The sequence below is a fragment of the Triticum aestivum genome, chromosome 1D (assembly GCF_018294505.1).
Source record: "Triticum aestivum cultivar Chinese Spring chromosome 1D, IWGSC CS RefSeq v2.1, whole genome shotgun sequence".
Lineage (NCBI taxonomy): Eukaryota > Viridiplantae > Streptophyta > Magnoliopsida > Poales > Poaceae > Triticum > Triticum aestivum.
Window position 1 is genome coordinate 167173510 of NC_057796.1, and position 10177 is coordinate 167183686.

A 10177-nucleotide genomic window follows, 5' to 3' on the forward strand; every position below is an offset into this window, starting at 1 on the left:
TTGAATAATTTCAAATTACTCTAACCATTTCAAAATAAAGAGAGGAGCAATATGACACTCCAAACCAGGGGCAAATTTGAAATATATTTGAATGAGGAAAAACATAAAACATTTGGAAGTGGTTTGAATTTCAAATTCAAAACCATTTAGGATTTATTTGGATTTTATTCAAATTATTTTTATCCAAAAATAAAATACATGGAAAATAGGGTAAAATGATTCCGTACAATAGAAAATTAGAGCAAAGGAAATTTTAATCATTTTGGTATTTTAAAAATAATTCTTATTGGATTTTGTTGCAACAGCAGCACTATTTGACTTTTTAGAATTTTGGTGGATTTTATTTGTCAATGAAAAATAGTTCATGTTTTAGGATATATTTTTCTGAGCAGTTTGATATATAATATGTCTATATAAAATTTCTATTTATCTCTCTGTATTTTAGTTTTCTCCTGTCTGTTTTTTTCTTGAAACAAAAACTGTTTTTTTTTCGGCCGAAGCCAGCGAGGCCTAGCCACCTCTCTCTCTTTCTCTCTCTCCCTGGCCCAGCAGCGCAGCTGGCCCAACCTCAGCGAGTGCTCGCCCGAATCTCTTCGAGTCGGTCACCAATCCCCTTCCCCTCTCTTTTCTCTCACTGACCGGTGGGCCCCACCTCATCTTCTTCCCCTCGCCCACGCAATGCCTCACAAGTGCTCGTGCCGCCGCCGGAATCCTGAATCCTTCGGGATCCTCTTCCCCGATTCGCCCCCTCCTCCAAGCAAAACCCCGCCCCCTATATAAGCTGCCCACCCTCGTCCATTTCTGCCCCTAGAGACGCCTCGAACCCCACTGCCCCGCCCGTATTGCCTCACCGGAGGCCACCGTCGGGATCATCTTCGTCCGCTGCATCCTCCGACTAGTCCAGTGGGCTCTCCGACGACCGGAGCGCCGTCCCCGTCGACCACCGAAGCCGGAGCACCTCGCCGGAGTCGTCGCCGCCCACTGTGAGCCCCGGGATCCTTCTGCACCGTCCGATCCATAATATACGGCGTAGATTAGATCTTATAGGAAAAGGATAGACTGAAACGGTATGGTTTATTGTCGGTTTATTTTCAGTTTGCACCGATTTAGATCGAACCGGCCTCTTCGGTTTTTCCTTTTAGTCGCACCATACACCGTTTTTCTTAAGCTGTGGCCGTCCGCCAGTTTAGCTCCCGTAGCGCACGCCCGTAGCTAGTCAGGAGCCGACACGTAGCAGTGGCAGATGTGTAGCGCTTCTGTTTTTTTCGGTTTTATTGTTTTCTGTTGTAATTTACAGAAATAGTTTCTGTTTTAGATTGTTAATATCCTTTAGATTTTAAGTCCAAATTGAGTGATCCTTTTTGCATTAGATTCAAAATTTCTTGAAGTTTTTGTTCGTTCAATTATTTTTCAAATTTGAGTAGTTTTAATTTTAATTTGATAAAATTTGTTCAAATCACTATTTTGGCCATAACTTGAGTTTGAAAAAATATTTTAAGTTGATTCTTTTTGCTCCTGGTCACTAGGACTTTTTTCCTATCCAGTAGAATATAGTGATTTAGTTTTAGTTTATTTTAAATTAGGTTTATTGCAGAAACAGTACTGTTTTGCTTATGTAGTTGTTTTAGTCATATAATTAGTGTTTTAATTATTTTTAGTTAATTGTTTTTGTAGCTTCTCAATTGCTGTTATATATTTCTGTTAGACTATAGTAGTTAAGTTTTTGTAGTTATTTATTAGTGTTTAGCTACTGTTTTAGTATTTGTTTGTTTAGTTCATAGTGATAGTTGATAATAATAGTTTTATTAGTTTCAAAAGTAAATTATTTTTGCCACTTCAATATATGTTGTTATTAATTCTGTTATTTAGGAGTAAATTAGTTTCATAATTATTTTAGTATTGTTTACTATTGTCTTAGTGTTTTGCTAGTTGTTATAGTTGTTCTAGGTTAACTAGATGGTTATAATAGTTTTTATACTAGTTCGTTTTGCTAGTAAATGCTTTAGTAAATTATTTTCTGTTGTTTCATTAGAATTATATTTTATTTGCCGTAGAAAGGTTATTTAGAATAATTTAGAGTTGCTATAAGAGCTATTGGTTGATATTGTGTGAGTTGATTTCTCCCTTGTTTTCCTTGAAGTTTTCTTTGGAATTTTATTTGGTTTTTTTATTTAATTATTGTTTTCTTTATTGCTTTTTTATTGTTATTTTGATTGATAGAATTGATTGCATGAATTGTTGCTTATGTGAATTCAATGCTTGACTATATAGATTTTTAGCGGAGAGTTGCGTATAGTGCTATCAAGTTTTGCGAGAGCGATATTAACTTCATCAAGTAATACCAGGCAAGTTCACTTTGACCATGCTTTTCATGCCTATGTTTTTATTGCATTTAGTGTCACCATTCATAATCCCTCCAGTAGTTATATTGACTTCTTGTAGTTGAGTAGAATGCATGAGGTAGGAACCCATCACCCTGTTATAAGCCCGGGACGCTATATAGTTTTAATGCTACGCTATAGTAGGCGGGGTTGGTATGAGTGCTCGGGAGTGGGTTTTTTTTACAGAAAGACTGTAAGGGAACCCCCTACAGTATAATTGGTGCAACAACCCCAAATTGCAAGTACCATGCCTTGAACCTGGGTGGGTGGGAAGGCATCAGCCCCTTCCCACCACTAGGCTATGCCTTAGTCTGCGTGCTCGGGAGTGGTGTGAGTATGTAGAACTCTACGCCAATGACGACAACTCCATGATGGCATCTGCAAGGACTGCATCTTCAAGGCCAAGACTTCAAGACTCAAGACAAGAGTTCAATATACCTCTGGGTGGAGAATGATTAAGAAGGGTACATTGGTGCGTCCGGTACTCGGTGATTCCAGAGAAGCGTCGTGATATCATGCGGAAAGCTCCACCCAGGCTCAAAGAGACGGAAGAATACTTCATGCCCGGAAGCTTACCTGTGCAACCGCAAGTCACTATGGGCGCTGGCTTGGTTGACCTTAGTGGTGACTCTGGCTGGGACGGTGCTAGCAGATGTAGAACTACGGTAGGATTGGATGAGCACTGGACAGTGGTCAGAGGAACTCTTCGGAAGACCATGTTTCAGTCATCTTGTTCTCAAACACCCTGAAGTGCGAGAACGTAAAAAGAGGGATTGAATCTTGCGGGTAAAGTGTACAAACCTCTGCAGAGTGTTAAAACCTAATTGATTAGCCGTGTCCCCGGTTACGGACAATTTGAGCCTCTGGACTTGTATCTATCTCGGAACTCTCAACACCAGACTGATAACTTAATTGTGGGCAACTTATGATGATTTGGGCTATGAGACATCGGTTGGCGGAACCATGTCATGGTAGAAAACTCCGTAGTACAGACTCCGGTCATTTCCTTTGTTGTAGGGAAAATAAAACAAGCTTTTATGCAAAAACCTCAGACCCAGAGCCACAAGGCCATATTGCATATAGAATAGTTTTATCATCTATTTTCTCATATAGTGATCTTGCTGGTACATTCAATGTACTGACCTACACGGCTGCAACGTATCATGTTGCGGGATTATTTCTATGATGAGTGACTTTTGTTGCTGGGTTACGGTCTACACTCAACTTGCCGATGGTGTTGATGGGACTCCACACCCGATTGTTTGTTTCCACTGAGACTTACAAGGTATATATCAGTTTTACATTATTTATACATATGATGATTGCACTTTGATATATACATTGATGTACTGTGTGTGCCATCATACTGATCCAGGGATGGCACAGATACACAGAGGCTTGACCGTATGAGGTCGGGTCACTACAGAGATGGTATCAGAGAACATGTTGACTGTAGGACGTGACCCGAGAAATCGGAAATCCCTAGGATAGGAAATCTCTAAAACTTTATTTTAAAAAACATCCTTTACCTCTCATCTTTTCAGATTTTATCTAATAGTTCCTCTTACCTCAAATAGTTAGAATATACCCCATTCCCTTTTGACCACACGGAGGATCAACTCAATCCGCTCTAAGAAGGACAAGATATTGGACAACTGATGACCTCTTCAAAGTAACAAGGATTACACCATGCATTAGAAGAGTTGAAGCTGCAATAGTTGAAGACTCCGAAGACTTGAAGAATTTGAAGAATCTGAAGAATTATTTTACCTTTAGAAGACCAAACCCCTGTTATATACTTACGTTAGATGCGGTGATTTGTGAGCTGTCATTTGTTTCATGTTTTTCCGACAGCCACAAAATAAAACCCGTTTCTTCAAAACTATTGTTTGTACTGCGTGTATCTCCCTTTATCTTCCGTATCTCATCCCAAAACACTTGGACCCAATAGATGATGAATGAAGATGGAGTTGTATTTCCGAGATCAATGACACAGCCGGGGGTAGCACAATGGATACGGAACATGGAAGATCGCATGAAGGAGCACTGTATTGAAGGAGAGTTTATGGTTCGATACACCTTACGGTGCATCACACAAGGTGCTGCAATGCGAGAGATACATCAAGCTATACAAGGATGGAATGGAGCAAATGCTTGGGAAGAATTCAAGACGATTCTACTGAGGTCTCGTTTTATACAGAAGCGCGGTGACAGTAAAATGAAGCAAACTTGTGCATGCAAGATATATGGAGAAATAGGACACACCTAGGAGGAACACAAGGATGGATGCCCTCATTGTGAGGAGAATCACCCAGCCGAAGAGTGCCTGACTGGGCAAGTTACTTGTTTCCTGTGTGAAGGAAGTACACACTACCCGGCTCAGTGCCAAATTTACCCCAAGGTACAAGTAGTTACCAAGCAGCGGAAGGAAGCCATGAAAGAAGCCCTCAAGGAAAATTCAGAAGAACCTGTGATGAAGGAAGTTATTGAAGACCTTGATGGTGAAGGCCTAAACAGATTTTTCGCCCAAGCCTGCTATTCATGTGGAGAAGAAGGACATTTTTCAGAGTATTGCACGAAGGAAAGCCAAGAGTATCTCAGAGACTTCCCGACAGCAGAAGTGAAGTTTGACCCTCAGGAAATAGAAGCTCTGATCATTACGGAGAAATCCAGGAAGAGAAAACGAAGGCATCCCCAGAACAACCCAATTTCTGCAGAGAAGGACCTGACTCATATCACTTGTTATAGGTGCAAGGATTTAGGTCATTACGCTACTAAATGTCCAGAGAAGAAGCCAAGAACCCAAAGAGCAGATACCATCCCCAAGAAGCCTCGGGAGTTGTGGAAGTTATGTGTTTTGGTTGTAGGGAAGCAGGACATTGTGCTACTAAATGTCCCGACAAGATGAAAGCCGGAGTTGAGTAGTTGGAATTTTGATATTGGTAGTAAGTGTAGTAGGAAGCAAATATATTTTCATGAGTACAATGAGTTGAGTTATGTAATGGATGTCTCAGAGATTGTAATGAATTCATGAATAAATAAAGTTAATGTGTTATGATTTCATATGTTGTATGAACAAAGATTTGGACCAGTTTCTAGGATATGAGAAATATGGTTTAGGGATGAATTTGTGAATTTCATTTTAAGGGTGGTAGTACCCTGAAAGAACACCCGGCCAATGGAAAGGGAAATGTGTCCCACAGATTGGAGTTTGGACAAAATGAGTTGGAGTTTTATCTTTGATATGATGGTATGAACAAATGAAATACTATTGGATTTAAAGGTTGTGTAATGTTGGAATATGGAACAATTGTAACTCCAAAAATGAGTTAAAGTTGTACAAGTGTTGAAGTGGGCCATAACCCACTGGCCCAGGATATGAAAAGGAACATACATACATAACCTTGATGAAGGAAGAAATTTGGAAGAAGTTGTGATTCAATCAGCATACGTTTCCTAGGAGGATACGCAAAACCCGAGAGTTGTGAAGAAAACGATAGATGTTTTTCTCAGCTTGCAGAACCCATGGATTTACTCGAACCAAGTTCGAGGACAAGAGAAATTCTGCAATACCCGTGAGAATGACCGAGTGTTAGAAACACGAGATTCGCTAAACCTTATACAAGGTAATGATGTGGGTGCGGAATGGATAGATCACCATATCGACTTACTCTTATCATTGCTCTTGATATTTGGGATGGTAAGTCTAGAGTGACTTACCCACAATAGAGAGACGACGATGTGAACACCTTGTTTAAATCTTAGAATGGTAGGACGATTGATCCATGTACAGGCAACCGCTGCCAAATGTAGGTTATACGGTGAGATTCAGCCCAGACCCATTTCCTGCAGGAAAACCCATAAATATTTTACCACCATGAGAATTTCGATAGTTGTTTAGTATTGGCGACAGACCTGTCAGATATGAAGACCCAGTCTCGGAAGAACCTCGCCAGGATGAAAGGACACGTGCTTGAGGAAAAGGTTATGCCCCTACCGAAAGAGCCTCAGTGAAGGAGTTATTCCAGAGAATATGAGAAAACCGACACCGTCAACCCAAATGGATGGAGTACATGAGTTTTAGTTGGAACCATGACCTTGCTTTTAAGTGTGGCAACACACTAGACTATTTCGATCAATGGAATTGCTGGAAGACCCCCAAACCTAACCTTCTTTCTAGCCTCTTCGAATCTCGAGGACGAGATTCATTTTAAGTGTGGTAAGTTTGTAACATCCCAAAATTCTAAATTTTGGAATGTTATATTAAATAACTATTTATGTTTTTTTGTTTGATTGTTGAGTGATTGATTGTGTGAATTGAGTGAAATTTGAGTTTTTTTTAAAGTTGAATGAGAGGGAATAAAAGGACTTTCCCAAAAGTGTTTCCATCTGAAATGATTTGAAACCTCATTTGAAAGTAATGCAAACTTCATGCCACTCAAGGACTTTCAAGAGATGAGATGAAATGACTTATCCAAAGTTTAAATGAAAGAGAGTGGGGAGTTGAACCACTTTTGAATTGCACTTCGAATCCTTCCCATTTGAATAATTTCAAATTACTCTCACCATTTCAAAATAAAGAGAGGAGCAATATGACACTCCAAACCAGGGGCAAATTTGAAATATATTTGAATGAGGAAAAACAGAAAAGATTTGGAAGTGGTTTGAATTTCAAATTCAAAACCATTTAGGAGTTATTGGGATTTTATTCAAATTATTTTTCTCCAAAAATAAAATACATGGAAAATAGGGTAAAATGATTCCCTACGATAGAAAATTGGAGAAAAGGAAATTTGAAATCATTTTGGTATTTTAAAAATAATTCTTATTGGGTTTTATTGCAACAGCGGCACTGTTTGACTTTTTTGAATTTTGGTGGATTTTATTTGTCAATGAAAAATAGTTCATGTTTTAGGATATATTTTTCTGAACAGTTTGACATATAATATGTCTATATAAAATTTCTATTTATCTCTCTGTATTTTAGTTTTCTCCTGTCAGTTTTTTTTCTTGAAACAAAAACAGTTTTTTTTCTTTCGGCCGAAGCCACCGAGGCCCAGCCCACCTCTCTCTCTTTCTCTCTCTCCTTGGCCCAGCAGCACAGCTGGCCCAACCTCAGCGAGCGCTCGCCCGAATCTCTTCGGATCGGTCACCGATCCCCTTCCCCTCTCTTTTCTCTCACTGGCCGGTGGGCCCCACATCATCTTCTTCCCCTCGCCCACGCAATGCCGCACAAGTGCTCGCGCCGCCGCCGGAATCCTGAATCCTTCGGGATCCTCTTCCCCGATTCGCCCCTCCTCCAAGCAAAACCCCACCCCCTATATAAGCTGCCCACCCTCGTCCGTTTCCGCCCCTAAAGACGCCCCGAACCCCTCTGCCCCGCCCGTATTGCCTCGCCGGAGCCCGAGCACCGCCGCCACGCCATTGTCGCCGCAGCATCGACCCCGACCACCTTGCCGCCACCTGAACCCACCATCATGGCTCCCTCGCTCGGCTGCACCTCCCCGTCACCTCGCCCTCGCCCGAAAACCACCGTAGCGCCGACCCGACCGACGCCCGAACGCCATGGCCGCCTCAACCTCGCTGTCGTCCTCCTCTGACGTTCTCAAGCACCGCTGAGTCCAAATTGAGTGATTCTTTTTGCATTAGATTCAAAATTTCTTGAAGTTTCTGTTAGTTCAATTAGTTTTCAAATTTGAGTAGTTTTAATTTTAATTTGATGAAATTTGTTCAAATCACTATTTGGCCATAACTTGAGTTTGAAAATATATTTTAAGTTGATTCTTTTTTCTCCTGGTCACTAGGACTTTTTCCTATCCAGTAGAATATAGGGATTTTGTTTTAGTTTATTTTAAATAAGGTTTATTGCAGAAACAGTACTGTTTTTCTTATGTAGTTGTTTTAGTCATATAATTAGTGTTTTTAATTATTTTTAGTTAATTCTTTTTGTAGCTTCTCAATTGCTGTTATATATTTCTGTTAGACTACAGTAGTTAAGTTTTTGTAGTTATTTCTTAGTGTTTAGCTACTATTTTAGTATTTGTTTGTTTACTTCATAGTGATAGTTGATAATAATAGTTTTATTAGTTTCAAAAGTAAATTATTTTTGCCACTTCAATATATGTTGTTATTAATTCTGTTATTTAGGAGTAAATTAGTTTCCTAATTATTTTAGTATAGTGTACTATTGTCTTAGTGTTTTGGCAGTTGTTATAGTTGTTCTAGTGTTAACTAGATGGTTATATTAGTTTTTATACTAATTCTTTTTGCTAGTAAATGCTTTAGTAAATTATTTATGTTGTTTTATTAGAATTATATTTTCTTTGTTGTAGAAAGGTTATTTAGAATAATTTAGAGTTGTTATAAGTGCTATTGGTTGATATTGTGTGAGTTGATTTCTCCCTTATTTTCCTTGAAGTTTTCTTTGGAATTTTATTTGGTTTCGTTTGATTTAATTATTGTTTTCTTTATTGCTTTTTGATTGTCATTTTGATTGATAGAATTGATTGCTAGAATTGTTGCTTATGTGAATTCAATGTTTGACTATATAGATTTTCATCGAAGAGTTGCGTATAGTGCTATCAAGTTTTGTGAGAGCGATATTATCTTCATCAAGTAATACCAGGCAAGTTCACTTTTTGACCATGCTTTTCATGCCTATGTTTTTATTGCATTTAGTGTCACCATTCATAATCCCTCAAGTAGTTATATTGACTTCTTGTAGTTGAGTAGAATGCATGAGGTAGGAACCCATCACCCTGTTATAAGCCTGGGACGCTATATAGTTTTAATGCTACGCTATAGTACACGGGGTTGGTATGAGTGCTCGGGAGTGGTGTGAGTATGAAGAACTCTACGCCAATGACGACAACTCCATGATGGCATCTGCAAGGACTGCATCTTCAAGGCCAAGACTTCAAGACTCAAGACAAGAAATCAATATACCTCTGGGTGGAGAACGGTTTAGAAGGGTACATTGGTGCGTCCAGTACTCGGTGATTCCGGAGAAGCGCCATGATATCATGCGGAAAGCTCCACCCAGGCTCAAAGAGATGGAAGAATACTTCATGCCTGGAAGCTTACCTTTGCAACTGCAAGTCACTATGGGCTCTGGCTTGGTTGACCCTAGTGGTGAATCTGGCTGGGACGGTGCTAGCAGATGTAGAACTACGGTAGGATTGGATGAGAACCGGACAATGGTCAGAGGAACTCTTCGGAAGACCATCTTTCGGTCATCTTGTTCTCAAACACCCTGAAGTGCGAGAACGTAAAAAGAGGGATCGAATCTTGCGGGTAAAGTGTACAAACCTCTGCAGAGGGTTAAAACCTAATCGATTAGCCGTGTCCCCGGTTATGGACAGTTTGAGCCTCTGGACTTGGATCTATCTCGGAACTCTCAACACCGGACTGATAACTTAATTGTGGGCAACTTATGATGATTTGGGCTATGAGACATCGGTTGGCAGAACCATGTCATGGTACAAAACTCCGTAGTACAGACTCCGGTCATTTCCTTTGTTGTAGGGAAAATAAAACCAGCTTTTACGCAAAAACCTCAGACCCAGAGCCACAAAGCCATATTGCATATAGAATAGTTTTATCATTTGTTTTCTCATATAGTGATCTTGCCGGTACATTCAATGTACTGACCTACACGGCTGCAACGTATCATGTTGTAGGACTATTTCTACGACGAGTGAGTTTTGTTATTGGGTTACGGTCTACACACAACTTGCCGATGGAGTTGATGGGACTCCACACCCGATTGTTGGTTTCAGCTGAGACTTACAAGGTAT